The following is a 25,151-nucleotide window of genomic DNA, read 5'->3' as shown; positions in this document are numbered from 1 at the left end:
TTTACTGAGCCCCCCAATTAAGTAGGCTAGAAAGGGTTTACTGTCACATGTGTCCTTGTAGCCGATTTCTTTGCAGGATGTATTTTTTAAAATATATGTATAAGTCGACTTTCAGACTCTGATTTTCAAGCTCTGCCCCTCCGGAATCTACCCCCTTTCCTCTTCTCATCTTGACCCCTAATTTATTGGTTCTCATGGTAATGTTTTGCCAATTGCAGCACCTGATTCTATGCAAATATTTCATATGAAGGGGCCTTCTTTTTCTGCATCACCACTGTTGGAAATGGGGTTTCTGGTTGGCTAGGGCATGCGCCTAAGTGAGGCAGAAACCACCACTCTAGTCAGGGCAAGGGAGTTACACGCAGAAGATAACCCCTGCTCACCCCCTTGGTAGCTTGGCAGAGCAGTCAGGCTGATCCCAGAGGCAATGTGTAAGACACTCTCACACAGCAGCGACACACTGGGCACACCACAAAAGAAACTCCACACAAGGTTACATAAAAATAGCCTTTGTATTATCCATATAAACACATTAGAACACCATCATATATATACACTGTGCCATCAGGCACTTGTCATGACTTTACAGGGATTACATAAATCATTAGGACAATCGGGCCACTGTCCTAAACAATTAGCATCACCATAATACTGGCAGGATTACACTTAGCACTAAGTATGAGGCATGAACATCATGACAGTACCCAACATAGCATATTCTGCATACATATAATCCTCAGTGCACCTTAGTACATACTTGCCATAATACGTATATCCTGGGAACATCACAAATACCTCATGCTCCCATTAGATATATGCAGATCACCAACAGAAACCTCCTGCCAACACTAGGTTTGTTACCCCAGATATCCACTTTGGAGTGAAATCCGTTGATTGCAGAAAAAGGCCATCACTATCTCCACCCTGTCTAGGCAATGGTCATGACCCCCAAGCTCCGAAATGAGGTGTAGTGGGAGGGAGACACCAGAATTACAATCATCTGGCCATCACCCCTAACGAACTTAGGGCACAATGCATCCCCAGCTCAGGTCAAGTGCCCCCAGGGTATAGAATACAGCAGCTGCCCATGACCATGCGGCACAGCTGCAAGTGAGGGCAGGGGGGCTTAATCTTTCAATGGGGGTCCCCACGGGGAACCCGCACTTTGCCGAGGGTGGTCGGAGGGGACATCACTGGGTCTCCCACTCGTTGTGCGGCCGGCTGTAGTTGCCCGCAGACGTATTGTATAAGTAATTCGGTCCCGCACCCATTCAGAGAGCACGGCTTGGGGTGGGACCGTACCTTGCAGCACTCCCAACCCTGGGTCCTGGAGATAGGCGTTGTCTGCCAGCCTCAGGGTTCAGCCGGTTCCTCCTTCCTCTGCGGCTGCAGGCTCTCCCTCGCTGGAGAGGCGGGCCGTCCGGTGCGGCTGATGCAGACGGGTATAGCCAATCAGGCAACCCCTCCTGCTGGAGCTCTGGTAGCCACAGCGACTAGACGGTAGAGGGAATCCTGCTGAGGGGAGGCTTCGGGACAACCGTGGTCAGCGAGACATGCTTCACTCTGTGCCGACTGTCAGTCTCAAGCCGTGTACTTTCATGCAGATAGTGTCAGGGAGAGGGAGAGCACTTTCTCCAGAACCAGCTCTCCCCTCCCTCTGCATAGCACGCCAAAGCCAGGGCATTGCTTACACGGGCAGTGAAAGAAACAAAGGAAAGGTCCTCAAATGCAGCTCTCCAAGCTGGCTGCCCAACAAAAGCGCCCCACATGTTAGGCTGCTTGGCAAAGCGCTCCTCATGCACTTTCTCTCGCACCAGTGGGAAACCAGTGCCCACCAGCGCCGGGTTGTATACTTTGAAGGAGACCAGTACAGTCCCCTCTCTCTCCAACACAAGTAGGAGTGCACTGAAGTTGCATCTGGATTGTGAAGCTCTAGAACTTTCCCCAAAGCAAAGGGGGAAGAGCGCAGAAGGGAAGACTTTGATGTCCCTGAGTCTTCCAAAAACAGGAGGCCAGCACGCAGGGCCTCCCAGCAGGTAGTAGCTGAGTCCCACGGCGGTTCCTCCTGGCAGAGTGGTCCTCAGATCCGATTCTCAAGTAAGCTCAACCAACATCGGGTCACAGCCCCAATACTTACACTAATAAGTGTATTTGTCCTCCCCTGGCTCAGAGCTCTGAGCCCACTCTAAACCAGTTCGAGGGGGCACTTTGCCAGTGCACAAAACTCCACATTGTTAGTGTAAGCCCTGGCCCCAGACACAGCACAGGGGGTGGAGCCAGCTGACCACCTTCATCCAAGAGAATGCCATCCTCGACTCCTCCCAGTCCGGATTATGCAGCTACCACAGCACGGAGACCGCCCTCCTCGCTTTCACCGATGACATCCGCAGGCTACTCGACCAGGGCCACACAGCAGCCCTCATCCGACTAGACCGCTCTGCAGCCTTCAACACCGTCTCCCACCACACTCCTGCCACCAGACTTCACGACACCGGCATACGGGGAACTGCCCTCGACTGTATCCACATCTTCCTCACCGGCAGAAGCCAAAGGATCAAACTCCCACCCTTCCTCTCCGAACCCACTGAGATCAACTGCAGAGTACCCCAAGGATCCTCGCTCAGCCCCACACTATTCAACATCTACATGGCCCCCCTCGCCACAAGTGTCAGACACCATGGGCTCAACATAGTATTTTACGCCGATGACACAGAGCTTATCCTCTCTCTCATGAAGAACCCAGAAGACACCAGACTCAGCTTCCAAGAAGGAATGAAAGATGTGGCAGTCTGGATGAACGACAGCTGCCTAAAGCTAAACTTGGAGAAGAACGAGGTCCTCGTCCTTGGACTCTCCCCCACAGCGTGGGATAGCACCTGGTGGCCCCTGCTCTTGGAAACCCATCCACGCCAACGGACCACGCCCGTAACCTCAACGTCATCCTGGACTCCTCCCTCACCATGACCCGCCAGATCAACGCAGTTGCCTCGACCTGCTTCAACTCCCTTTCCATCCTCTGAAAGTCCTTCAAGTCGATACCCCACGAATGCAGAAAGACCGCCACCTACACACTAGTAACATGCAGACTAGACTACGGCAATGCCCTCTACACCGGAATCAACAAAATTCTGCTACACAGGCTCCAAACCATCCAGAACACCGCGGCCATACTCATCCTCGGAACCCCTTGGTACGAACACGTGACCCCACACCTATGAGACCTCCACATCGAGAAGAGGGTAACCTTCAAGCAAATAATCCACACCTACAAATCCCTCCACAAAATCAGACCCAAATCCCTCAACGAGAGAGTCTCCTTCCACGTACTTAAAAGGAACGTCCGCTCCGCTGACCTCGCCCTGGCAGAACCCCACGCATCCGCAGAACCAGCGCGGGCGGTAGATCCTTCTCCTATGTCACAGCAAGGACCTGGAACAAGCTCCCAGTCAACATCAGACGCTCCCCCACTCTGAACACCTTCAGGAAGAAACTCAAGACCTGGCTCTTCAACTGACCCTGAGCTGATTGATTGTTGAAGGCAGGCACAGCCCTATTCAGATGCTATTCATCCCACCACTCCAAATGCAGACCAGGCCTATTCAGCCTAGCGCTGACTCATCCAGACTCTCTGGAGCCACTGCACCTCCCCACCCCCTGTCACTCCAAAGCCAGACAGTCAATACACATCCTAGCAGAGGACCAAAGACAGATAGCACACACAAATGCCTACTTCTAAAAGTGGCATTTCTAAAATAGTGATAATAAATACGCGAACACCAATACACAGCATTTATCACAACTATTCCAAACATACCAAACTTGTTCACGCTACTCCTCTCATGTCAGAATTTACCACTGAAGCATATATCAGGCAATCCTCAATGCATCCCTATGAGAGGGCAGCCTCACAGCAGTGAGAAACCAAATAGGCTGTATGGGACTACCAGGACATGCCACACAGTTAAGGCACATGTCCTATTTTTTACCTACACCGCACCCTGCCCATAGGGCTAGCTAGGGCCTACCTTAGGGTTACTGATATGTAGTAAAAGGGGAGTCACAGACGCGGCAATCATTTTATGTGCTGTGTCGCAGCGGCAGTAAACTGCGCGTGCAGGCCCTGCAGTAGCAGAGGCCTGAGACAGGGTGAAAACCACATTGGTGGGTGGCGCAGGCAGCACTGCAAGCCCGACAGTAGCATTTAATTTACTGGGCCTGGGTATTTGAGATACCACTGTACAAATAACTGACAAGTAAATTAAATATGCCAAACCGGTGTAGACTAATCTTACCAAGTTTACAAGAGAGAGCACATGCACTTTAGCACTGAGCAGCAGTGATAAAGTGCCCAGAGTCCTAAAACCACCAACAGCAATTCAGAAAAAATACGAGGAAGGCAAAAAATCTGAGATGACCCTGAAAAAAGGGCCAATTCCAACAATCACATATAAAAGCACCTTCAAATACATGAGTTCAGTATGTGAGCTGCACAAAATCCTCTTGCATGTTTTTGTAGTAGACTATAATGTTGCTCCAGGTACAATAAGAATATAGGTTGCATACTGTTTGCACAAAATAACTGACTTGCCGCTTGATTTGTTCTCAGAGTGAAAGACCTGATTATGTCCAAGCTCTTTCTAAAAACGATCACTTTTACTTAATGTATCTCGGTGATGTAACCTGATGCATTAAGGTGAAATGTTAAAAAATACACTTTCTTGAATTTTGAAAAGGCTTTATCATATTTCTGTGTGGTGTTTATTGCATGATTTACATTCACCTCTAACATGTTCTAGGCAACTAAGTGAGACTATAATCTTGTCTTGACTCTACTTCTCTCTCTTGGACCTCTGATTGTGAAACAAAGGGCAGCCTGGCCTTCCAATTCTTTCAGAAGACCCCCCCCCCTCCTCCGCCCCCTGCATGCTCGTCTATTGCACAGCTTGCTCCCATCACAGTGCAGGACATGTCTGGCCCCTTCCCAGCTGGGATCCTTTATCCTCCTTGGTATGCAACTGGCACACTGCCTTTCACACGCCAGCCTTTTTAAAAGGCTTCATTTAAAGTTTTAGATACCAATTGCTCGTTAATGTTAATGTTTTTGGATTGGCCTGCGCGCATAAAAGGAGAGACTGGGAGCTTCAAGAAAGATGGCTGCGGGCGCGCAGGTGCGCACCCAGGAGGGAACATAGCTCAAAAGTAACTACTTTTCAAGTACAGGGAGGAGTCTCCTAGCAGTATCAGCTGCAATTATTCATTTCCCTATAATACAGCTAGAGAGCCCACAGAAAGGGCTTCTGGGCCAAAAGGCCCATTGTCCTTCAGGCAGAACACTTAATACACTTCACAGCAGACCTCTGGGCTAATGCTAAATCCTATTAAAGTCACTGCAGGAGGTCTTTGGACTCACCAAACTAGATTTCAGTCCAGTCCACTGAAGGCAGAATATAACAACATTTCTAGAAATTCTTTTTGAACCCTTTGTGCCAAACGTCTAAGTTCTGCTTTGGAATAGATTTCCACTTTTAGTAAAATGCCACAAATATGGCATTTCTATTCCCCTCCTAGCCCAAGATACACAAATATATTTTTGAAACATGGTCTAAGCTTAATAAATGGAAAGGTGCGGTACGCCTATTAAGTAACAGTAATTTAGTATAATTACATGAACATGTGATTCATGCTTAAACACGTTCAAAATGTTTTACTTGACATTTTAACACTGAAGTATCAGCTGCAGCACCACATGGCTGCATGTCAGTCTTTCTGCTGTTTTTTAAACATATATGAGTGGTAAAAGGTTACATTTCATCAAACATTGGGCACTTGCAATATGTGCTAGCACCACATGTAATCTGTCTTGTTATTGGCTATTCCTATGCTGGCATCTTGTTTCAGATCAGGAAGGAATTCCTTGGCCCTTTCCAGTGCACATCTGGAGAGTCCCATCCAATACCAAAGCTGAATGATCACAGTTTAATGGTAAACTGTATAAAAAGCAGCCACGATGTCCAGGAAAATTAAAGTCATCGACTTGTTATCATCTAGGGCAGAAAGGTGGTTTACTAGGACTGATTTGGTACCTCAGGCCGGACTAAGCCTGGAATGCAAACAGTAAAGTAGAATATTTGGTGTTGTGAACTTATGAACTTCCCAGCTGACCACTGGCCAAAGTTTCTTAATTTGGATGGTGAGTTGAACTTTAATAGTATTTAATATTGAAGAACTAGAGCCAGTGCTTAATTTGAGCCAGTGCTTTCCAGTGCTCAGCACCAGCACTTATTGGTTTCCGGTGCTCGGCACCGGCACCTAACTGTCAACATCATACTTAAAACAGTCCACCACATGGTGGCGCTGCTCATCTAATTTAGAGATGAGCAGAACAACGGTAGTTTAGGAATACAATATACATTCAAATTGCTAATACCTGCCTCCCCAGCCATTCCTTTAGCTTTGGGGATCTGGAATAATCTGAACTGTTGCATTTAAATGCGAGAGAAATGGTTAATTATTTTGGCAGTGATGATGAGGGTGATGGGTAGTGCAAGCTGCAGTGGCCTCCTGGTCAGAGCCCTGGCAATTCATTTTTTACAAATTAAGCACTGACTAGAGCTGCTTCCAGTGTTTCTTGGATGGGTCGGGTTCTCTGCAGGATCTTCTCAGAGCACTTTAAATCTGTCTGGAATAAAGTTGATTTCTTTGACAATCTGGTCACCGCAGTAGATTTTCTTGACACATTAGACACAATACTTGTATTTTATGTTAATTATGACAAGTACCCTGCTATCTCGGGGTCGGATATGCACCACCATTGTTGAAGTGTGTGGATGCCGCAGGCTTGCAGGGTTGATTAGTTAGGCCACCAGCTTGGCGCCGGCACCAAATGTTTTTAGTGCTTAATAGGACAACTTTGTTCAGAATTGCTGGATTATTGATGTAAAGAACAGCCTGCATCTGCCCAGGTAAGGAATTGCATGGGCCAGCGTTTATACATGCTTTAAAACCTTCTCAAAGTGTTCTAGTGATTGGTATTTGCAAATTGTAAATTTGAAAATATGCGGAATTCTTTAGACCGAAAGCCTCAGGAGTTTATTTTTGAGCACACATTCAGGTACACCGTGCTTCCAATGTACAGTGCCATGTATGCTCATTATGACTCATGCCAAATTAAGATATTTTAGATGTATATAGAGGGGGACTTACCATTATTTTGTCATTAGCAAAGGTAAGCGAACGTGTTTTGGTTGGGGTGAAGGTAAGGATCGGAATTAGTGTTAGGGTAAAGGTATGGGCATGGCTAAGTGTAAGATTAAGGGTAACAGTCATGCTAAGAGATAGATTTATATAAGGAAAGGACACTGGTAAGGAAAGGTTCAGAGTTATAGAAGACAAGTGGTTAGATTTAGGGTTAGATGTGGTGTCTAGTTAAGAGATGGGGCAGCTTTGGGGTTAGGTCCATGGTAACAGTAATGGAGAGTTTTAGAGTTAAGTTTGAGGTAAGGGAAATGTTTAGGGTTGGTGTTAGAATTTAATGTAATTTGTGTAGGTTTAGGGTTAAGCAAATGTCATAAAAGGTTTATCTGTTAGAGACAGTGTTAAGGCTAGCATTAGAAATAGGGTTAGGAGAGCAAAATAATAAAAAGTAGAAATTATGTAATGGTGTTAGAGTGGAATGTAATTACAAACGAGGTAATGGCAAATGAGGAAAAGTGACCAGGTAGAGGATAATAGGGAGGCCAATAAGGGAAAGACAGAGCATGTATGACATGATCCGTACAGAGAATAAAATATAAAAGCTGCAACAACACCAATAGAGCAAGAGATACAGAGGGACACAATGAGAAATGAGAAAAAAAGACAGTGAAAGTCAGTAACCATGGAATCAAATACAAAAGGTTAACATTGAACCACAAAAGGGTTCCAAAAAGGGGAGAGAAAGGTAGAAACATTGATAACAAAATTCATAGTTGAGGGTACAGAGGGAGAGAGAACGCACTAGAGAGAGATAGAAAGAGAGTGAGAGAGAGAGATAGAAAGGGAGTGAGAGGGAGTGAAAGACAGGGTGAGTGAGGCAGACAACGAGCTAGAAGAATAGTGAGAGAGGCCCACAGGGTAGAATACAAAGAGAGACTACGGTAGAAGACACTTGGAGATGAGAAAGGGTCTGAAGAGTAAGCGAGACAAATCAAAAGAATGTAAGAATGAGTGAGACCAGTATTAGCAGAGAGAAAGTGAGACAGAGCATAAAAGATGGAGGCAGCAAGAGACTGAAAGGTGAAGTGGTGCTTCCCATTCTAGGGCAAAAATGGAGAGGCTTGTGATGGGACGCAATTCCATTTCCATGGTAACAGAATAAGAATGATGAGACCCTTATACGCTTGTGTCAAACAGCGCCTTTCATGCTGTGTCCTTTCTTCCTCACAGTCGGTTGCATTTCTTACTACAGGATTCAAAGCACAGCATCATCGCCTTACGCAAGGACCCGGCAAGAACAGACTGCGCAAGAGGTGCTTTGTTGGAATGGTTGCTCGCAGAGAGCGTCAGCAGTAGTGGTGTTGAACCAATAAGCACTCGTAATAATAATAATAATTCCTATTTGTAAAGCGCAAACATATCACCCCTTAAGGTTTCAAGGGGCTGGGGGCCATGGGGGAGATTAAGTGAGCTATTGCCCAGAGTCACATGATGCTGAGCTGAGCTGCCGCCGCGGATCGAACCATGAGACCCACGCACCAGAGTCAGCTGCTCTGGCTGCTGTGCCACACCTCTCTCCATGTGAAATGCCCATTAACGAAGCGGGGTGCCTCTATGCGGGTATGCAACGTTTACAACGAAATTTTTACAACGCACTACCATTACAACGCAGGTATTACCACGCATACCATTACAACGCATTGCGCTGGGGGGCGCTCTAGGGTAAGTAATAAGTTTAATTTTCTATCCAACACATTCCCTAGTGTCCATGGGGACTGGAGTTGGAATAGAAAATTATACTTACCACTATCCAGCACCTCTAAGCGCTATGCGTTGTAACGGTATTCGTTGTAAATACCGCGTTGTAAAGGTATGCGTGGTAAAAGTATGCGTTGTAACGCCATACATCCCTCTATGCGAATTGGCATAAGAGAGTCTTCAGGAGGAATACATAGGATGTCACTTCTCCTCTAAGGCCCTGATGATGAGTACCTTGGAGGGATGGGTACTAGTAATCGTGCTCAATGAAACCCAACTCACTGGGTACGAAAGTTATCTGGTGTGATAAAGAGTGCAAAGGACACATTTTGGGGAATTTCATGCAGATGCCCATAGGTTTACAGTGTGCTTTATAAATGTTCATACATACATACATGTTTGTGCTTAACATACTAAAATCAGCATTGCACAGTAAATATTGTACTTGTAAATGTACATGTATTTATATAGCACAAATCACCGACACGGTATCTAAGCGCTTGCTTAGGGAACCCGTCCTGGCATTCCCCTGTGAGATACCCCGGCAGGGTATCCACAAGGTGAAAGCCAGGCATCCCGCCGCGAGGGGCCGTAGTGGAGATTAAGCAAGCTATTGCCCAGAGTCGCAGAGTGTGACCCCGTGAGTCGAGTAGGCACCGGAGCGAGAATTGTCGAGACCGTTTGAATTTTTGAGCCCGAGACCCGCCGAGGCATCAAACCCTGGTCCACGGCCGAACTCAGCTTCCGGGTCTGCCACTTCTAACCACTGAGCCACGCTTCTTCACTACTAAATTGTGACAGGTTTAACCTGCTGATAAGTTAATGAACAGTACAGACTTTATCGCACAGGTTAATGGTAAATTCAACACCACTTGGAAATCCGACGCCTGTGCAAACATGAGTTTGCCCTTGAATCAGAAAACTCCAGCCAACTCATAAACAGTAGCATTAACTGCATTATAAGTCTCACTGAATCTTTGATGTGTTTTTTAGACCACTGCATCCTCCCCCTCTGAAATAGGGGAAAACTAAAAGAGTATTGAAGGTGCTGAAGTAACAAAAACGTTTACTTTTTAAAACTGTGCTTCCTGCCCTTTCTGGTCTCAGGGAAGTTTACACTTTTTTATTTTGGATCAGCCTCTCGGAGGTGTGCAAACATAAAGGCCTAGACTTACTAACACTTTGTGCAGAGTTGGTGTTACCTTTCTAAAGTAAACCCAGTGCTTAATTTGAACCAGAGGTTTCCAGTGCTTGGCACCGGCACTTAATAGTCAACACCAGAACTTATGTCAGTATGCCACATGGTGGTGCTGTCTGCCTAATTTTCAGATGAGAACAACAACAGATGTATATTAATACAATATAAATTAAAAATGTCGAATACCTATCGCCCAAGCCTGTCTTATAGCTTTGGGGGCCTGGAATAGTCTGAATTGTCACACTTGTAGGAGTGTGATGCTTTATAGTTGTGTTGGTACTGTCACTGGCAGTGCTGGCAGTGGCAACGGGAAATGCAAGTTGCAGTGGCTCTGAATGAGGGCCCTGACACTTACTTATTTACAAATTAAGCACTGACAAACCCAGTGAACAGGTTGTGATGGTATTCACTTTCCAAAATAAATCAGGGTTTGCATTGGACGGTTGGCCAAAGTAACACAAATTAGCACTATGCTACTTTACATCAACAGGCATTCTCACGTACCCACCCATGGATTTTCATGCAAATCCCCATCTAGTGACAATTATAAGCAGGGATTTGTGCTAGAACCCCACGCCTCCTCGAGGCAGCCGTAACGGAGGAGAAATGTTTTAATTTCTCCAAACTTTTCAAACTTTGCAAGTGTGCTGCATTGTACATCATGCAGACAAAGTGGGAAAGGTATAAAAGCATAGTCTTTCTATTGGAAAGCTCCCCTTCCAGTACAAAACCTAGGCGTGACAGAATGCACATACCCTTGCCCTATATTGCAGGAGAGTGTGTGATGGCCCACAGCAGCATAAAGGAAGCAGCACAAAGACCGGGGTCATATTTTAGTAGATTTGGCGCTGTTCTGCTCTCTCCCTTTCATTCAATGCAGCTAAAGCACCTTGGATGGCGAGCTGCATTGCGTGAGAACGTAGTAAATCTGCAGCAAGGTGTTGAAATGCATTTGTTGTGATGTAGAGGAGAAGAAGAACTATGGCCGTACCAACAGCCTCCTGTATTCGTATAGGGTATTTGTAAAGTGCACAGCTCATCCCCAGAGAGATATCCCAGCCCTAGACTATTATCGATACTGGTTTTCATGGTGGACCTAGAATGGGTATAGCCACGTCTTCATTTTTGCCAATTGTCAGCAAATCCGACGCAGTGCGTAAATCCTGAGGGATCTTGTTCCAGTGATTGGAGGCCAGAAAGTTAAAGGAATGGCCGCCCATCAGGAATGCTTTGATTCTTATGCAAAACATTAGAGCCTGATTGACTGGCCTGAGTTCTACACCTAGGGTACCTCTGTTTTTTTTTTCTCTAATGATGGAGGAAAATATACCCTAGTAGTACAGCCTGTTTCCTCTTTGTGTTATTAGATACAAATAAAATAACATGCAATGGTTATTTGCAAAAAAATAATCACTGCACAAGCGAAGGTCTCTTGCCTTTACCAATGCTTCTTATAGCTGCATCTACTAGAGGTGCAAAATTGAGGATGCTTTCAGATGTTCACATTCTTGAACCTTGACACTTAGCTACAGAAATGCCAGCTGTGGAGTGGCTGCCGATTTTTGAGCATCTGTAGATTCCTTTTTGTGTGTTATGTTAAGTCTTTTATTTGATTTTCCCTAAAGCAAATATTGCTTTCAGAGAACCATAATCCCCAGGGGTGACATTTTAGAGAAGCAGAGCATTCCGATAATGATTGTAGGTTACAGTGCAAACCATACAATGCCATTGCTTGAGAGGAATTCTTTAAGTTTTAATTTACTTGCAACCATATAATACTTTTGAAGGGGCAATGGCCTACGAAAACTGTGTGTTACAAGAATATCATTGTCAGCCTAATGTCTCACATAAATATTGTGTCCTAAATATTGTTTACAAAAATATTGCCCACTGGAGTTAATAATAAACATCTACAACCAACCTGCTGATATTTTTCAAAAGAAAATTATAACAATACTTATCTCAGACATATATTTTTTAAGGAAACTGCAGTTTTTCTGAATTTTAGCGCATTATACCACAGCTAACATTATGCATCACTTCCTTTATTGCACTCTCACAGCAGCAGTAAAATAAGGTGATTATGTTGTTAAAATATTTTTTGTAATATACCATGGCATTGAGATTTGGAGATAATGTTGTCTCATAATAAGCCAGTGACTGCTTGATTGTTACAAATTAATGACATTACTGCAGTATTTAATGTAAAAATTAAGTAGATACACAAACAGAAGACAAGGAGAATTCAGCAGACTGACTAATATTTGGATAGCCCTAATGTCAAAGTATATTAGTGCAGAAATTAAATGATCCAAGAGTAATTCAAGTGCAGGGAATGGGAGGCTTAATCCTGTCAATCTAAGAGGAAGGAGTCTGCTCAAATATTCTTCTAAATGGACAGGGGGTGGGGGAATTGAGTGCCTCTTAAAGGAGAGAGCAGGCTATGTAAGCATGCGAAATATCTAATCTAATTGTGGATTCTCATAGGTAGCAAAACCTCTGTAGAAATAATGTAATTTCCTAAGAATCATATTTAACTATAGTACAATTTCACAGATGTTGCAATAATTAGGTTGTCAGGATACAGAATATACTCAGTGAAGTGATGCTATGCACACTGAGGAGGGTTGTGTGTAAGACTATCATATACAGAAATATAACTTGACATAAATATTGGGTTCTAAATATCTTTTCCATTACTATCATCCCAGTGAGTGTAAATTCTCCATAAATAAATCTATTGTGGCATTATTTTTGCAGATGATATGTGGACCGCCATATTTATGTCAGACGATATTCTGACAACAATATTCTGGTCCATACCCTGATAGGTTTGTGTTGTGAATGTGATGGGGTAGGGAATAACAGGGAGGGCACAAGTAGTGTAATTGGTTGCATAGGGATGATTGCTAAGCCTGCTTTGTTAAGCAATTTAGCCTAACAGTGGTTGTCTGCAAGCTTAAACCCAGAAGCAATGACCAGGAATGGACTATGACAGGACAGGCAAATAAAATAAGTAACATAAACAAAGACATTGTGGGAAAATAGGGCCTGAGTGTCATGCACTCTGAGATTTAACAACATCACGGTTCAAGTTAGATCTGGGGGGATTTGAAGATATTCTGAAGAAAACCCTGAAATTCCACTCAGAAATGGTAAATTACTGTGCTAATTGGGAATTACCAATTCTCCCAGAAATGTCCAAATTCTCAGTGAAATCTCATTGTTCCCTCAGTTCTCCTGGAGTTTTCAGCTGTTTTGAATGCCAAATGCTCCAGGGGAACCAGGTCTATGGTGTTTCCACCAATCATGCAATTCTAAGGGCCAGTAGCTCCTTTTACCAGGTGATGGGGCCCTCCATGTGTTCTGATAACTTCATAACATGTCTGTGTAATTAAAAATGTCGTACACAAACCAACCTAAGAACAAATTTGGGTTCACTTAGACAATTAGACTGGATTCGAAATCCTGGCCAGCAGTGTGGGATAAAATAGAATGTATCGGGTGTGTCAGAATATCAATAAAAGAAATATAATTTAGCATAAATATCATGGTCTAAGTATTGCTCCATTGGGTGTAACTTTTCTATTATTAACTGCACAGTAGCGGCTCGCCCCCTGCCAAAGTGGCGGGGCAGGCCAGAGGAGGGAGTTGGGGAGGAGGGTTCGAGGGAGAACAAAATAAGCAAATAAAAAACTTACCTTAATGCCGCCAGCGCCGTGTCCTGCCGCATCGTGCTCTTCCTGCATCTGGGCACAGGCTCCCAGACTGCACCGCAGCCAATGATGATGCTGCATGAAAGCAGTGTTGGGATTGGCTGAGAGCCAGCACATCACGCTCTAAAACAGACTGGAAGCCTGTGCCTGCTCTCTCCAATGCCTGCAACACAGCTGGGGCTGGAGAGTGCTTCACTGCGCATGAGGGTTTGTCTAGCCTGATACGGCCGGCCAAACCCTTATGTGCAATAAAGGGAGTGCCCACCACTCCCCCACCAGCAGTGTCATCCCCTGGACCCACCCCAAGACTCATCAGAGTCCTGGGGGCAAGTCCAGGGGATTAAAATAAAACGATAATAAAAAGGGTTTAAAACCAGTTTTATTTACTGCTGGTGTTGGGAGGTGGCGCTCCTCCGCCCTAATGGAGCGGCCGCCGCTGTAACTACAATTTGGTGATAGTTTGGTAAACGAAGCTTAGGACACAACATGTTTGTCAATCCATAATTGGGCCAGAATATTGAGGTACCCTACATACTAGACTGGGGAAAGACTAAATATATTAAACATATATTACAGAGGCGTTATTCACACCTTAATACTTATGTTTAAAACGTGATTTACACAGAAAAACGCATTTTGTTGATCAGCAGGTACTTTGCCCCCCACAGCAACCCCTGCTAATGTGCATTAAGTTTTTAAAAAAACTTACAGTACACTCACTTTGATTTTTCCAAATTTTACCCAGGATGGTTAAAGGGTATGCCATAAGCATAAGCAGATATGTAGCACTATTGAGGTGAATTAAATTATGATTGTGTTGCCCACCAGAAATTGTGAATTTTAGCTTTTAGACTGCAACCATATATTCTCTTCAAATTTTTTTTTTTTAGGGAATTTGCTCCATTTATTTAGAGAAAGAGAGTCACAGAGAGAGGGGATGTGTATGTGTATATCTGTCTGTGCATATTCCTATGTCAATCGATTATATTACGTTTTTTGTATTACCACATAGATTTCTGATGCTCTAAAATCATGCACCCTGATGCAGAAGTCTGAAAATGCTGATGCTGCAGGAAAAGCTCAGAAGAACAGCTGGATGACAAGTGTACATAGACCAAAATAGCACTCACCAGAGGGCAACGTAACACATAAGAGCAGCGACAGAAGACAGGAAAACAACTGAAAGAAACAGGAGAGGCGCACTAATGAAATGTGAGTTTCACATCTTTAAGCACAGTCTCACTCACTGGGTATGTGTCTTATTGTTCAAGTCTTCCTGCCCATTACTTCTAATTTGATGCATGGTTTATGCCTTGGAGTATAGTCTCAATTGCAGGGTATGAGTGTCGCTTCTTTGAGCAAAATATTTCTCATTGAGTGTGAGTCTCAGTCGTGGTGCACATTCTCATTCATTGTTTTTTTGTTATTTTTTCGGCACAACTTCATTCATTTGGTGCCACAACTTGGTGCACATTTGTGATTTCAACCTTAACCATATCATAGGACTACTATGTTTTGCCCAATTACTTTCTGACTAATCCCAACGTACCTCACGGTACACACCTACACACATGCATGAAAGACCCATGGACCATGTACTGATTGACCACAAGCTATCCTTCTCAACCCCACCCACTGATTGTCTTCTGCATACATTGAAATCAGTGGCCCTTCTTATTCCTACCTCCTTGGACATTTCACCTAAGGAGCTTATCCCCATCCTCACATCATCACAGCCTTTCATGTGCACCAACTGACCTCTTCAAATACTAAAACTTTTCTTCCAAAGTACTTATATCCCTAGCTTCATTATTCAATAACTCTCTCTAATCTAAAACTTACCCGCTTTGTTTCAAAACTACCCTTACTAAAAACACTTCTTTCTCTTTCCTGCCCCTTATCATTCAGTGTCACTATTTCCTTTCATCACTAAGGGGCATATCACCAACAACCGGCGATAATAATCCCTAAGCGCACTTAGCGCTTGGATAATTAACGCCAGCTATCGCTTGTTTTTATCGCGGAGATAGCACGCTATCAGTGACGCTTATCTCCAGAGCGATAAAAACAACCGAGTTAGCTGCCAAATGTGCAATTATCGCTGGGATTCCAGCGATAATCGCACTACGTTTGGCGCTACGTTGCTGATAGGGCACGGCATACTTAACCATGATATCCACCTTACATTGGATATCATGGCTAAGTCAAACTAAAAGCAGGCGTAAGGAAAGTAGCAATAACAGTGGCTAGTGCTACTTTTCTTATCGCTAAGCTTGTTAGTGTGCCCATTGATAATTGGAGAAATGTCGGTTAGCGACATTTCTCCAGTTATTTTGGCAAGGAACACCCACTGTGCATCTCAATAGAGATGCAAAGGGAGGCGTAGGGAAAAAGGGTGCTAACATGCGAGTTTGCATGTTAGCACCCTCTTGTTGATAGGGCAATAGTTTTATCTCCGCTTTTTTGGCTTTTAGAGCCAAAAAAGCGGAGATAAAGCCCTTGCTGATATGCCCCTAAGATCCTTGAACACCTTTGAGATGATTTAGGGTTTGGTGGAGAGGGTCTCAACAGTGACCCTCATTATCTCTGCTAAGCTGGAGGTCTGACCTTTTACAGGTGAGCAAAGCGACTGAGCCTACTACGGTTCCGTCACTGACATACTCCTCTGACAGCCTAGTCCATTGGAGGTTCACATATAACACCATCCGGCCAATTTAGCTTGGATAGTCATATATGTATTTTTTGCTGTCTACTAACGCTAGGTTAAACCTGGCACTGAATGACAGTAAAAACAAAATAATGACCCCCACACGATTGGATTGTATGTAAAAACCTTAGGAAGCCTATTATATTAATTTAAAATATTTTAAAATGAGAAGAGCCGCCAAGCAATACAGATAAAATCAATAAAGCATTTTATTATCAAAAATATAGAGTTGAAAATCAGAGCAAATTGATGACTCTATTAAATATGTCCTTCCCTACCCTCGTGTCACGATCCTACCAAGAACCAGCCACGCTCAAAGCCAACAATTTGTTGTGTGTTATTATTTGTCTGTTATTGTGAGAAAACAATCCTGTATTCTATGAAGAAATAATGATGTGACATGATGATTTGGTTTACTTATAGATTAGGATATATTTAATGGAGTCATTTTCAATTTTCTCACATTTTCAAATCTATATTTTTGATAATAAAATTCTTTGGGTGATTTTATCTGAATGGCTTGGCTCTTCTCATGATAAAATATTTTAAAATAAAATAGTAGGCTGCCTAAGGTCTTTACATACAGTGTATTGTCCTTGCCTTGGGAGCATTGATCATTAGCAAGGGGTCCTTGTTGTTCTCAGTTATTCCCCACTCCATTTGAGACAACTACCATGGTGTGGGAGTTATTAGTTTTACTTTTTCAAACAAAAAACTCAAGTGTTGGGAGTTTGTTTATGGAAGAAGTAAAAAGTTTTAAAAGTTTACCGCATGTCCATCATGTTTGACGGAGCTGTCCGTCAATCTTTTACAACATTAACAGGAGCCACAGTCATGGCAGTTTCTGCCAATGTTTAGAGTTGTCTGCGGGGCTAATGAATAGCTCTAAATTTGGCGGAGGGCAGACCCTCTGGTTGGCAGGAGTAAAGTACTAACGGACCTTCCCCCACCTGCGAAACTCAAAATCTATCCTCTAGTATTCAGCCCACTCTCTGCATTTATCTCTTCTAGCAACCTGGTTAACCCTTTCCAGTCTGAGTTCAATGCCCTTCATTCAACTGAAACCTTGTTCCTCGATATCACCAGCTTTTCCCTTTGCTCACCACAATCACCTACCTACTATCCTCACATTTCTTGATGTACCTGTAGCGTTTGCTACATGTGATGTGGGATGATCAAGTAGATCATCCCACATCACTTTCCTCTACTGCATTAGCTTTAAAGACTGTGCACTGTAATGGTTCTGCTTTTTAGGTTTCACCTACACAGCGCTTGCACTGTGCTTATGAAATCTATTGTTAAAATATATCTTAAAAGGGGCTTACATCCCGCCCCCTTGCTTTTCTTTCTCTTCATTGGCTCCTGTTCTTGCCACTTACATTTCCACCATTTCTATTGGCTGTAGCATGCTGTTTCCTATTCGTTTGAAACAAAACAGTTTGATGTTTTGCCTGCACATCGCTTGCGAGCATAGCCGGCAGCTCTCAATCTGGCCCCCTCTCATACAGAACTGCTGCATGTGCATCATATTCACTAGCTACTTTTGTGATGCTCTCAGCTGACGAAAGCCACACAGACTCTAAATGCTTAATTAACATGTTAAATCTACCGAAAGTATGCATATTTCCGGATCTCAGACCAGTGTTTGGCTCCTCCACGTCTGTGGAGAGCCAAGCCAGACCAGTAGATTTGCGCCATCTCTGCTGTTCCTGTTAATTTGTTGGCTCTCCCACCTCTTAAGAGCAGAACCAGATCAATGTTTCAAAACACCAGCGCTTGTCTAAAAAAAAGCCAGCAAAAACTATTATTGATATTGACACTGAAATATAGTCCTGTATAAACTGTTTACCAAAAACCTTGTTCCTTGTTGGTTTTAATTATTGATTTTATAAAGAAAGGGTCAGTTTAAGAGTTCCACCGGCATAGAGCATGTTCCACACCCTTAGTTACATGACCCACCCCTTTTTATGGAATCTTATTTCCATGAACATACCCCCTTAAAGTCCCCCAATTTTTTCATCCCACTTAAGCAATGAGAGGGGGGCACAGGAAGCGATGTGCTGGTGACACAGCGTAAAGACCGGGTACTCGTCGACAAAAGTCTACTCACCACCGCTTGTCCTGATCTCAGGGGTCTTGCTGCTACCTCAGGCCCGGACTCGATTCTCTGGGATGGATAGGCAGAAGTCACCCTGTGAATTCAGGAGGAGCTTGTCAGAAGACAGAAGACTGGGGCATCAGGTACATTCTGTGCCAGAGGCAACTCTGTCATGGATTGAGGACCAGCTGTGGCGGCAGGCATGGCTAGCTGGTGGCGGGCATCTTGCATGTCGTGCGGGGGGCCTGCGCATAATTTAAAAAATAAATAATTACTTGCCTTCCCGCTGGGCATTGGGATTGGTTTTGAGCATCCAGGTTGGACACTCAACCAGGTAATGGGAGCCTGGGCTTGTTCTCCATCCAGGCTGTAATGCAGCCTGCATGGAGAAGGAAAAAAGTGTGCATGACTGGTTTGGGTGGCCGAGAGTGCCGACCAAACAGTCATTGCACACTTGACTGGGCACACCACTCCGCCCATGCCTTGCTCCGTTAGCAGAGCGGTACAAAAGTGGGTGGTGATGGACGGAGCATCTGAATCAATCAAACACTCACACCCAGTCAAAAGATCTGGGTTTAATCCATCACCGTTCTTTAGCCCACTCTGTCACCCCATTTCAGACATGGCTATATGCAAATCAGTCTGACCCTGTGCCTCATGGGAACAGTCCAGCCCGAACTGCCAAGCCATGTCTTCCCTGGACCGGAAACAAGCTTCCGAGGACCGGTTTCTGGCATTCCAGCCGTCTTCAGCCCGGCTTGCTTGAATCCAGTGGCAAAGTGAGCAAGGGACTCACGTCTGAGCATACCCTGCCACACTTATGGTGGCCAAAAGCGGTACAAAAGGGGGTGGTGATGGACGGAGCATCTGAATCAATCAAACACTCACACCCAGTCAAAAGATCTGGGTTTAATCCATCACCGTTCTTTAGCCCACTCTGCCACCCCATTTCAGACATGGCTATATGCAAATCAGTCTGACCCTGTGCCTCATGGGAACAGTCCAGCCCGAACTGCCAAGCCATGTCTTCCCTGGACCGGAAACAAGCTTCCGAGGACCGGTTTCTGGCATTCCAGCCGTCTTCAGCCCGGCTTGCTTGAATCCAGTGGCAAGTGAGCAAGGGACTCACGTCTGAGCATACCCTGCCACACTTATGGTGGCCAAAAGCGGTACAAAAGGGGGTGGTGATGGACGGAGCATCTGAATCAATCAAACACTCACACCCAGTCAAAAGATCTGGGTTTAATCCATCACCGTTCTTTAGCCCACTCTGCCACCCCATTTCAGACATGGCTATATGCAAATCAGTCTGACCCTGTGCCTCATGGGAACAGTCCAGCCCGAACTGCCAAGCCATGTCTTCCCTGGACCGGAAACAAGCTTCCGAGGACCGGTTTCTGGCATTCCAGCCGTCTTCAGCCCGCTTGCTTGAATCCAGTGGCAAAGTGAGCATGGGACTCACGTCTGAGCATACCCTGCCACACTTATGGTGGCCAAAAGCGGTACAAAAGGGGGTGGTGATGGAGGGAGCATCTGAATCAATCAAACACTCACACCCAGTCAAAAGATCTGGGTTTAATCCATCACTGTTCTTTAGCCCACTCTGCCACCCCATTTCAGACATGGCTATATGCAAATCAGTCTGACCCTGTGCCTCATGGGAACAGTCCAGCCCGAACTGCCAAGCCATGTCTTCCCTGGACCGGAACCAAGCTTCCGAGGACCGGTTTCTGGCATTCCAGCCGTCTTCAGCCGGCTTGCTTGAATCCAGTGGCAAAGTGAGCAAGGGACTCACGTCTGAGCATACCCTGCCACACTTATGGTGGCCAAAAGCAGTACAAAAGGGGGTGGTGATGGACGGAGCATCTGAATCAATCAAACACTCACACCCAGTCAAAAGATCTGGGTTTAATCCATCACCGTTCTTTAGCCCACTCTGCCACCCCATTTCAGACATGGCTATATGCAAATATATAGATCAGTTGACTGGGGGTGAGTGTTTGATTTGCTCAAACGCTCCGTCCATCATCCCCTTTTGTACCGTTAGCAGAGCAGCACCCACCCACCCGCCCGCCTGTAAAGGAAACACGTTATGTTTTCTCTTCTCCCACTGCTTGAAAGCAGTGGGGCGACGCTCCTCCGCCATAGCAAAGGAGCCGGCACTGATAACCAAGCATCCTCAGTAGGTCCTACGTGCAGTCAGTCACTGGCAATTGGAAACTGAGGCCTCCTTTTCCGACTGAGACTACCAAAAGATAAAAAGATAAAAGATAACACTGCAGGTGCAGTGATGTGTAGCAGGTTCTTTGTGGGGTTGTATTCTAAGATCTTCAGCCTCTCCAAGACTGACGATTTCTGTGCCTGGCTGCCCTTGAGTCTTTGGGCCCTAGGTGCTAAAATGCTGCTTCCCTCATGCTTTTGTGCCCCGTTCTCTACATTCATCCCTATTTTGTCTTACTGCCTTTGTTACCGGTTACCTCCTGCTTAGACGGTTGGTGCACTTTTAAGTCCAATGGTGCTCCTAGTCCCTGTTTTCCTGGGTCTTCAAACCTTTGTGTGCCCTTGTTTCCTGTTACCTGCTTTGTGGTTATGCCCAGTTGCCCTCCAGTCACCCCCTTTGCATGGATTTCTGATGGCTTCCACCTTGTGCCTTACTTCGCTGCCCATTCACCTGATGACCCTCGTATCTCCCTTGTTCATATGCCTCTTCCCTCCTGTTCCCTCCTTTCTCATCTTTCCATCTTGGTGCCACATCCACATATTCCACCCTTCAGACTTAAAGATGTTTGCTTTAGTAAAAACATTTTCTAAAGAGGCATTAAGACAGACCAAGTTACCACATGCATGGCAGTGTTTACATTTGCAATACATCTATCTATCTATCTATCTATCTATCTATTTTTCTATCTATCTATTTTTCTATCTATCTATCTATCTATCTATCTATCTATCTATCTATCTATCTATCTATCTATCTATCTATCTATCTGTCTGTCTGTCTGTCTGTCTGTCTGTCTGTCTGTCTGTCGGTCTGTCGGTCTATCTATCTATCTATCTATCTATCTATCTATCTATCTATCTGTCTGTCTGTCTGTCTGTCTGTCTGTCTGTCTGTCTATCTATCTATCTATTTTTCTATCTCTATCTATCTATTTTTCTATCTATCTATCTATTTTTCTATCTGCATAACGTCATTGTTGCCTAGTGTACATTCCATCTCGCCACTATGCCTCTTTGTTTGCATCACTCTTCCACATTTTCCTTTTCAGATGTAGATGGGTGGTCTTTTACTGCCTGTATTTTTTTAATCTTTCTTACAAAGGTGTTAACAATACATGTGTGCAGTGCCAGGCAGATCTCCTTTGACCAGGGCACAAGTGCCCATCGGACTTGCAACAGTGCCTGCACGGGTACAGGCAGGGAAGAGTATGACCTGCAAAGACAATCCGACTAAACGAACCCACCACCAGACTGTTCAAACACACTCCTCCCTCTCCTATTTGAGGCGATGTTTTAAACACACTGCTATCTGTGTCAACCATCTGCAATCACTTTCTTGCTCCTAAATTTGACTGATTACTGGCCTTTAAAAGGTCAAAAAGACTTAAGGAAACGACTGTCACTAATTCACCTCGCCATCTTTGCCCCCAAGCACCAGGGCCGTTTCTACCATTAGGCAAGACTAGGCGGCTGCCTAGGGCGGCAAAAGCACTAGGGCGGCAAAAGGGGGAAACATTTTTTTATTTGAACCTACGAAAGTAAAGAGCTGCTACTGAGTACATTACATGTACGAAAATCACTTTCGTGCCGCCCGCCTTCCACCAGATCATCACACGGGAAGAGCCTCGCCCTCTAGGATTCTTCAGGGCAAGTGACAGCCATCCGAGCCGCTATGTTCTGCTTGAACTATTCATCGTAATGCTCAACGCCGAAGTGATTGCCAAAGAGTGCTGCGGATTTGTTCGCACATGAAAGTTAATTGTAAGGGTCAGTGACAGTTTTAGGAGTTGAAGCCGGTTCGGGTGCCTCGTGCCTGGCCTGCCGTCCCTTTCCTGACTTCTTGGAGTACAGAGGTGTCGGAGTTTGAGCAGTGTTCCCCGCACGCTCTGACTGGCACTCATCTAGTTTAAGGTGGCCTGGACTTGGCTGAAATGAAGGCTTTGTGGCTCGATGCGAGAATGCACTCTTGTTTGGAACGAGTGGAAGGACGTGTGACGCAGACCCCCGACCATTTAGCTTTAGGATTTCAGAATTGGACTGCACAGGGGGAGAGATGGAATGGCGTGTGCGCATGTTATGGGGACGTGTGTGTGTATATGGGGGGTAAGGCTATCTTTGGGTCTTGTGTGTGAAGATGGAAAAAGGAGGCGATAACAGCTGCAGCAACAAGATGTTTAATCTCGAAAAGAATTATTATGAACCTATTGTCTCTGGATATCGGCCGCTGCCTCTTGCAAGGAAACACAAGACGCATTTTTTATGTTTCTAAACACACGATTCTGCATCGAACCGAGTGTCCACAGAGAGCTGGGTGTTGATTTGTTTATGTTTCCTGTTGCCTATGCTGCGAGGGAGAGGGGTGCTGAAGCCCTTTGAGCCCTATGGGCGTTGTGCGCCTGACCTAAGAGCTGTCCAGAAGGTCACGTGTGCCCCACACTGACCTGCAGGGGTCTCATGGCACTCAAAAAACAATCCTCCACTTGCGAGGGGGGGGGGGGGGGGGGGCGGATAAGCTCTCCCAAGGAAGGGCTTCAGTAAAATAAACTAACACACCAGAGGCACCCAGGATTCTGCCCTGCTCACCTCCCATCCTAATACTTTACACTGTCCCAAGGGGTGCTTTCTCCCACCAGAGTCTAAACAGCCAGTCATAGGCTCAAGGTGGCATGACGTAGCATTGAGGGCCCCGAACAGTGATGAGGGACACACATTTCACCATCAGACATTCATTTCACGGGTCACCTGGAAAGGATGTGGCTAAACGAAAAGAGCGGACGATTTTAAAGCTGGAGAACCGGGTTCGAGTCTCAGCAGGGATGCACAACACCATGTGATTCTGAGCAAATCACTTAATCTCCCCGGCCTATAATGAATATGTCTGTATGTAACGCAACTTGTGCTCATGTAAAGTGCTCTGATGCCTTCGGGTGGAGTTCGCACTATATAAAATTGCAAAAACAATACTTGGTAGGGGGCCTGTGCTGCTTTTGGGGAGCATTGAATCAGATGACGTAGTAAAATAACAAAGAGCACAGCGCAAGAGGCTTTTCTCATCACCATAAATTCATAAACAGCCTCTGAAGACGTATAACCAGTAGGTGCGACTATATATTTATGACGATGAGGCCACACAAGGGCATCACAGGAGGACGTCCTCGGGGGAGCAGAGCAGGAACACGCAACTGAAAGACAACACACCACACTCTCCAACATGCAGCAGTCACAAGTGATGACCCCTCAATGAGGAGTGAGGCAAAGACAGAACCTGGCAGAGTGCGGCTGCATCAGGGCAGAGGCCAAGTCCTGGGCCGATGTCTAGAAGACATAAAAAGAAGCACTTCGACAATCTGTTAAAGGTCACCTACCAAGGGTCAAAGGTCACCTACGCCTGCAATAGTTCAGGAGCACCCACTGCAAGGAAGGCTAAAGGACCCCTAAGGAACGAGGCTCTGGTAGGATTGAGCACACAAGCATTTTTAACGTGTGAATTAATTAATGGGTGAATGAGTTGAATGAGTCCAATGTGTCTGTAGGAACGGGTGTATTTGGAAGAATGAAAGTAAGCTAGAGTGCCTTTACGAGGGGTCGCATAAGACCATGTTACGATAGTAATTACTGTACTAACACTGTTCTTCCTTCTACCAAATTCGCAAACATTTATTTTGCACAAGTGCATGCATGGGAACAACGTGAATGGCCAGAATGTGAGAAGCCGCTGTTTGTGGCATTTGTTATTTGCACTCATTTTTAGCACACAATATAGCACCAAATGCCGGTTTTGCAGAATTCCTCCTAATTTTGCAGTTCCCCAAAAGCTCCCGATAATATGTAGATAAAATTCTGCAATTTTTGTGAAGTTAACCCAGTCTTTCCTCAGCCGACAAAATTAACACTACTGAGTTGGGTTATATTACTAATTATCGGCAGCGAGGGGCTGTTGCAAAAAGCGCCGCACAGAGAAAAAAAATGTTGAAAGAAGAGGGGTTTCCTTATAATGTCGCTCTACATCACCAAATGTTATTTTTTTCTTTTCTTAGAGATCCCCTACGCAACTCCTCCTAGAAGTGTCAATTGGTAGGCACTTTAATAGGGCAATAAATGTTTTTTGCTTTTTATTGGGGGGATTGCTGGCAGTATGCAAAAATAATATTGTATTTCGTATATGTGGGCATTGCATGTCTACATGCGTGCTTGGCCGAAGGTTAATTTGTTTCAGGTTTGGATAAACGAGTTGCACTTGACGCCTCGGTGGGATTTAAA

The sequence above is a fragment of the Lissotriton helveticus genome, chromosome 5_1 (genome assembly GCF_964261635.1).
Source record: "Lissotriton helveticus chromosome 5_1, aLisHel1.1, whole genome shotgun sequence".
In the NCBI taxonomy this organism is placed as follows: Eukaryota; Metazoa; Chordata; class Amphibia; order Caudata; family Salamandridae; genus Lissotriton; species Lissotriton helveticus.
The sequence above is the reverse complement of the archived record's forward strand: the minus strand, read 5'-3'. Positions refer to the sequence as shown.